Raw genomic sequence first — 7518 nt, 5'->3', positions numbered from 1 at the left:
ATTCTACGTTATTTTATTTTATTTTTTTTTTTTAAGTGAAAATTTCTTATGGCACGTTGGGCATTTTTGTTGGTGAGCATTTCAGCCGTTTTCGCGACAGATGAGATTTTACACAGATATACTCCGCGTGTATTCTTATAATATATGTATGTATGTTTACCATACGCGCTCTTTGAATGGGCATTCGATAGTGCTCTCGCGACAGATGAGATTACATACCTATATGTATACTCAGAGTGTATAGGTATGCGAGAGCGCTGCATGCTATACGCAGTCTTTGTATGGGCATTTGTTCGTCATAGATAACTTGCTCAGAATCTCTTTTCTTGCTCTCTCGCTGACAGGGCACCCTGATCTGTTTTCAGAGCTGGCAACAAAACACAATCAGGGTGCCGTCACCCAGCAGTTAGTGAAAAAAACGGGATGCCAGAAGGGCAGCGCTATAATTACTTGACAAAATTAGTGTGAAATGAAATTTCATTGAACTGTGCGAACATATTTTGGCAAAATAAATATTTATGTAAATTAATTAATGATTTTGCATTTTAGCATTTATATATGTATGCATTTTCAAAGTATTTAATTTAGTCTTTTGTATAATTTACTATATCTTCTTCTTAATTGGCGTAGACACCGCTTACGCGGTTCCTTCTTTTAGCTACGTGGCGCCAATTGGGTATTCCAAGCATAGCCAGGTCCTTCTCCACCTGGTCCTTCCAACGGAGTGGAGGTCTTCCTCTTCCTCTGCTTCCCCCGGCGGGTATAGCGTCGAATACTTTCAGGGCTGGAGTGTTTTCGTCCATTCGGACAACATGACCTAGCCAGCGTAGCCGCTGTCTTTTAATTCGCTGATTCGTATATCTCGTACAGCTCTTCGTTCCATCGAATGCGATATTCGCCGTGGCCAACGCGCAAAGGACCATAAATCTTTCGCAGAACTTTTCTCTCGAAAATTCGCAACGTCGACTCATCAGATGTTGTCATCGTGGAAGCCTCTGCACCATATAGCAGGACGGGTATTATGAGTGACTTACAGAGTTTAGTTTTTGTTCCTCGAGAGAGGACTTTGCTTCTCAATTGCCTACTCAGTCCGAAGTAGCACCTGTTGGCAAGAGTTATCCTGCGTTGGATTTCCAGGCTGACATTGTTGGTGGTGTTAATACTGGTTCCTAAATAGATGAAATTGTCTACAACTTCAAAGTTATGACTGTCAACAGTGACGTGCCAAGTCGCGAGTGCGACGACTGTTTGTTTGATGACAGGAGATATTTCGTCTTGCCCTCGTTCACTGTCAGACCCATTTGTTTTGCTTCCTTGTCTAGTCTGGAGAAAGCAGAACTAACGGCGCGGGTGTTGAGACCGATGATATCAATATCAGCGGCATACGCCAGCAGCTGTACACTCTTATAAAAGTTTGTACCTGCTCGATTAAGTTCTGCAGCTCGAACTATTTTCTCCAGCAGCAGATTGAAGAAATCGCACGATAGGGAGTCGCCTTGTCCGAAACCTCTTTTGGTATCGAACGGCTCGGAGAGGTCCTTCCCGATCCTGACGGAGCTTTTGGTCCCGCTCAACTTCAGTTTACACAGCCGTATTAGTGTTGCGGGGATACCAAATTCAGACATTGCGGCATAAAGGCAGCTCCTTTTCGTGCTGCCGAAAGCAGCTTTGAAATCGACGAAGAGGTGATGTGTGTCGATTCTCCTTTCACGGGTCTTTTCCAAGATTTGGCGCATGGTGAATATCTGGTCAGTTGTTGATTTACCAGGTCTAAAGCCACACTGATAAGGTCCAATCAGTTTGTTGACGGTGGGCTTTAATCTTTCACACAATACGCTCGATAGAATCCCACGGTAGTTGGCGCAGATTGTGGGGTCTCCTTTTTTATGGATTGGGCATTGCACACTTAAATGCTTTCGTCCGACCATCGGGTTCGTCTTCTCCTGGCGTTGTGTGTTCATTGCCATTCAGCAGGCTGAAGAATTCATAATTTAAGTATGCTCTGGGCATCGGTGACTAGATCACCTTGGGGGGTTCTACATGAGTGTGCTCCGGTCTTGAAACCTTCTGTAAGCCGCCGCATTTTTTCGTAGAATTTTGGAGCATTACCCCTGTCGGCCAGCTTATCAAGCTCTTCGAACTCACGCATTTCGGGCTCTTTCTTTTTCTGTCTACAAATGCGAGTTGTTGACGAGTGCTCTCAGAGAGCAGGAGTGCAAGTCGAGTAGAAAATCGTTCGGCCGTCTGTTGTGTTTGCAGCTTCTCGACGTCGAATCTTCCTTGTGTTTGTTGGCGTGCGTTTTTTGCAGCACAGAGGCGGGTGCGAATCTTGGCTGCAACAATATAGTGGTCCGAGTCGATGTTAGGACCTCGGAGCGCACGCACATCTAAAACACTGGAGACGTGTCTTCCGTCTATCACAACATGATCGATCTGGTTGGTAGTTTTTCGATCCGGAGACAGCCAGGTAGCTTGATGAATCTTCTTATGCTGGAATCTAGTACTACAGATACATATTTCGGGCCCCGGCGAAGTCGATCAGCCTCAACCCATTTGGGGACGTTTCCTCGTGGAGGCTGAATTTACCGACCGTAGTGCCAAAGATACCTTCTTTGCCCACCCTGGCGTTGAAATCGCCAAGCACGATTTTTACATCGTGGCGGGGGCATCTCACATAGGTGCTCTCCAAGCATTCATAAAAGGCATCTTTGGTCACATCGTCCTTCTCTTCCGTCGGGGCGTGGGCGCAAATCAGCGATATGTTGAAGAACCTCGCTTTGATGCGGATTGTGGCTAGACGTTCATTCACCAGAGTGAATGATAGTACTCGGCGACGGAGTCTCTCTCCCACCACGAATCCCACACCAAACTTGCGCTCCTTTATATGGCCACTGTAGTAAATGTCACAAGGACCTACTCGTCTTTGTCCTTGTCCCGTCCATCGCATTTCTTGGACGGCGGTGATGTCAGCCTTTATTTTCACGAGGACATCAACCAGCTGGGCAGTGGCACCTTCCCAATTAAGGGACCGGACATTCCAGGTGCATGCCCTCAATTCGTAGTCCTTATTTCGTTTGCCATGGTCGTCATCAAAAGGGGGGTCTCTCATCCGAGGCTGTTGTTGCGTTTTCATTGGAGTGTTTTTTTACGTGGCGGGTCCCAAACCCAGCGCACAACCCTATGCAGGGGATGTTTCGCCTTCTCACTTTAGCTCGCCTTCAAACGGATGTTCTTAGGCTACCCAGAGGATACTTGGTCAAAGACCGAAAGTCGTGAGCTGCTTGAGTCACATGTGAAAGAATCGTTTCTGGCCACTCCCAAGTGAATGGCAATCAGAGAACTTTCCTCACTTACGTGAACTTCTACACATGACCCCATCCTCCAAACCTAAAAATGCTCACCCAAAAAAGTGCTCAACGCGCCATAAGTTTAAGTTTTCACTTCTGCCTGCACTTCCGGAGTGCAACCCCCCTCGGTATCTTTAAATTGTCACCGACTATTAATATTTGAAGAAAAAATTTTTTAGAAAAAAATTAGTAAAACAAACAAAAATTTTAATACTCAGATCGTGGGTACCCCGGTTTTTCCTTTGTTGTATTGCAAATAATAATTATGATCCTTTTATTAAATTATTAGATTAAACATACTTATAAGCCTTAAAACTTTTTTTATTACAATGGAAAATTTATTTCAGATGGTATTTGTTTTCTGCGTTTGAGTTTTTATATCCATTCTTATTCATTTGAAAAATGTGTAATTATGGCAACACTTAATATCTGTAAACACGGAATACTTTTGTTATTGTGCATGGAATGAAATTTGTGTAAAATATAAAATGTTTATTTTAAGCAAATAACTAAATAATTACTAAAAAATAAATATTTAGAAACAATGTAATAAAGTATAAGTGCATAAAAAGTGCATAATATGAAATAAATAATTACTAGAAATCGAGAATTTGCAAGATAAAATTTGCAAAAATTTTAACTTTAAATGCAAATATCTCGAAAACTATAAGTTTGCGGCGGAGCAGCAGCTCTATCCAACCATACCACTTTTAACCCTGAAATCGTGGGATGGTATACTAAAGTTTCCCCAAGTTGGTTACTAACATAAGGGTTAAATAGCTGAATTTTTGAACTTTAAATGTAAATATCTCAAAAAATATAAGTCAGCGGTATATACATATTTTCTTAATTTCTCTTCAGTGTTTCTTAGTAATAAAAATGGCGACTATTGCTAGGCAAAGCGTAAAAATATGAGAGTTATCCAACATTTTTCAAGGCAAGAATTCTATGGGAAACTAAATAATGAGCTACTTAAAAGTCTTCCTCTGAATGCCGCTTGTGTAGACTCTTTCTAAATTTGTGGTAACACGTTTTCGAAATGCTATTGATAATATATATCGACTGAGCATAGATTTCACATCCCTAGTTTTCAATGGCCTTGGTTCTTTTTATTCAATAGTTTTTTCATCTGTTTATTAGATGTTGATCCCCTCCGTGATATTATTCGATTTCTGATAAATATTGGATATTTGATCGTGTAACAAACTTTGCAACAGCTGTGCATTTATTTTCATTAAAACGAGGTATTGATAGTGGTCGTGATACTTTCGTTTAATTAAGAGCAGCGAATTCGAAGAAGAGATATTGAGCGTTATTACTTACAATTGTGGAAAGCTTTTGATTATTTGACCGAATTGTTATGAAAAAGGTATGCTTAGAAAAATATGATGATCAAATGTTACATTAGTTCAGTTAGTTCAGTAAGCATCAATACACGCTGTAGTAAAGGTTGTCATAAATTGAACCTATAAGGAATATTCCAAATTATGTCCTGAAAATGTTATTCATAAAGTTAAATTTTTAAACACAAAAGGTATTTGGTACTGTAAGAGTTTGGTACGCCAATATAAATTTAATATATTCGAAATAAATTTGTGAAATGTAAGCTATCCGGTGCTATAAGTATTTACTAAAATACACACCAAACATTGGCGGGCGATCATTTGTTTATAGTAAAAAATCGCGGTATACCACAGGTAATTAAAAAAAAAACTGCATAGTTGATCTAATAATATGTGGTTATCTGGAGTATTTACGATATCACACTGAACTATCTATCACTGTGATAGATTGGATTTTAAACGTTTACGTGCTTTTAAATTAAATTGTTCTTTAATGACCTCATTGTGATAGCAAAATGGAATATGTAAACAATTGCTGTTATGTTGTGTTGTTACAAAGAAGTAAAACGGCTTATTGTGAACTTTTAAAAAATATAGAATAGCATCCCCCGATTTCGGGATTAAAATGGGTATATACGGATAAAGGAAGTCATCCAGATCAAAAAAATATACATTAATAGTTGGCGCTGACTTATAGTTTTTGAGATAATTGCATTTAAAGTTCAAAAATTACACTATTTAAAACGCGTGTTTCCTAATTTATAATGAATTTTACTGTTAAATTTTTGGGGTTCCGGGTTCTATCCCCCTCACGCCCCCTTATTGGAAAGAGGAAGGATCGAACTTTTTAATAAACTCCCCCTCGACCCCCTAGAGACCCTATAGACCTGTAGGGAGCCCCTTGAAAATGACCAAAAATCAGTGTTTTTGCTCATTTTTCCATACAAACTGAAACCAATGCAACCCAGCTAACATTTTTGTATGGACAAGAAATCAAAATAAAGAAAACCAAAATGTTTCAGTGCAATGTATATACATATTTAATTGCATCTATTAATGATACAAAGGGATCCGGGGTGACCGAAGTACTTTCGTGTAGTACTCCTTTCTGCGTTGGCGGCCTTCGGCCGCGCTCTAAAAAAATAACCCTGGTCGGTCCAACACCGGGGTGTACCATTTTTTTTTCGCATAGAACTCCTTTTTGGGTGGGCGGCCTTCGGCCGCGCTTTAAAAAAATAACCCTGACCGGTCCAACACCGGCTACGCCATCCACAGTATTTTAGCATTGAACTCCTTTTCGCGTTCACTTTATACATTTATTGATAACTGGGTTTAATTTATTCCCTTTTGTTCGTGCTTTCTCGGCAATTTGACAGTTCAAATTAGGCAGCCATTTTGGTTTTTCGCATTATTGAATTTTATTTAAAGATTTACAAAGAAATTAACAATCAAAAGTAATTAAAAACATTACTAGTGGTTTTTATAATTCATAACTAATATATATGCGTGAAAATGTATCCATAATTGGTTTGGTACAAAGCACAACAGATGAAAATACACTAGCATATATTGAGAAATTTGCAAAAAATAGCATTTTTTAAAGTGAATTTTTGGAAAAATTTGTGAACCGATTTTTATAAAATATGTTTTGAAATAAAGTTCAATAATTTAAGCATACATGCGTGTTTAAAATTTTCAATTTGGTTCTCTCGTTTAGGTACAGTGAGCCAAAATTAACCGGCGCGATACTAAACCCAACCCTTTAGTTGAAATCCATTTAATCATAGAATAAGAAAATGGTTGAAAACAAGCAAAAAATTTTGTAATGGAATAAAAAGAAAAAAAAAAAGAATGATTATGCCGGCAATACAAAATACATGATCTTGTGATAAGTAATGTAAAATCTTTCAGAATTTTTATTATCTTGCTAAACCCCGGTGTTGGAACGGGCAGGGTTATTTTTTTTTTTTTTTTTAAAGCTCGGCCGAAGGCTGCAAACGAAAAAAGGAGTTCAACGAGTTCAACAAGAACTGAGCGCCCAAGTGTTGGTCCGACCAGAGTTATTTTTTGAAGCGCGACTAAAGGCCTCCAATGCAGAAAAGAATTCTATGCAAAAACCTAATATGTTATCTATTTCCTGTCATTGGGTATTATTTGTGTTCTTTATTTCTTTTGTTTCTTCTGTAAAATATGTACGTAAGGTAAAACTTATTACGGATTAGTTAGAATGCAACTCTTTTGTTATTATGTGAACAAAAATAATTGAACAAAAGTTAAATATTGAATACAAGTTACATATTTTTGCACTATTCAATACGAAATAAATGGTTAAAAACGAATTAGTGAAGTGTTAGTGGATATAAAAGTTAAAGACATAGGTATAAAATTCATTATAAATCGGAGAAACACGCATTTTAAGTAGTTGAATTTTTGAACTTAAAATGCAAAATCTCTAAAGCCATAAGTCAGCGGTAACTATATATATAAAATTTATATATACAGCTGCGAGCAGAGAAATAGGAGTGGGTGTTAGAGCTTTACATATTTGTGAGTTATGTAAAATGTCAAACAATTTTAGCATTCATTGAAATACAAAAGTGAATCATATTTTACAGCCTATGTTTATTACTAAAAATATTTAGATTTGAATATGTGCAAGATATGTTTTTTTTACAAAGATGTGTTTATGTATGAAAATTGTTGGGAGCAGTAAAATAGTAGTGAAATACTAAACAATTTTTTTGTTTTTTAAATTTGAACGATTTTTGCACGTTTCGTCTATAGGAGATCTTAGTACTTGATAGCATGAAATATCCTTTTCAGCGGCA

At 38.0% G+C, this 7518-nt stretch overlaps 1 protein-coding gene across 5 annotated transcripts in view; it reads left to right on the top strand.

The window, feature by feature from the left end:
• The first annotated feature begins 4405 nt into the window (after window positions 1-4405).
• The window catches only part of LOC105225679 (uncharacterized), a 49386-nt gene continuing 46273 nt past the window's right edge, over window positions 4406-7518 (top strand). For 3 of the 5 annotated variants that reach the window (XM_049459854.1, XM_049459856.1, XM_049459852.1), the window contains exon 1: window positions 4418-4716. The gene's annotated coding sequence lies outside the window, so the exon portion shown is untranslated. Of the gene's footprint in view, window positions 4717-4753; window positions 5045-7518 lie in introns of those variants that run through there. The other 2 variants (XM_049459855.1, XM_049459853.1) reach the window with 2 other exon arrangements.

This window comes from Bactrocera dorsalis, chromosome 6, assembly GCF_023373825.1.
Source record: "Bactrocera dorsalis isolate Fly_Bdor chromosome 6, ASM2337382v1, whole genome shotgun sequence".
NCBI lineage: Eukaryota > Metazoa > Arthropoda > Insecta > Diptera > Tephritidae > Bactrocera > Bactrocera dorsalis.
This window is presented reverse-complemented; position numbering and strand designations above follow the sequence as displayed.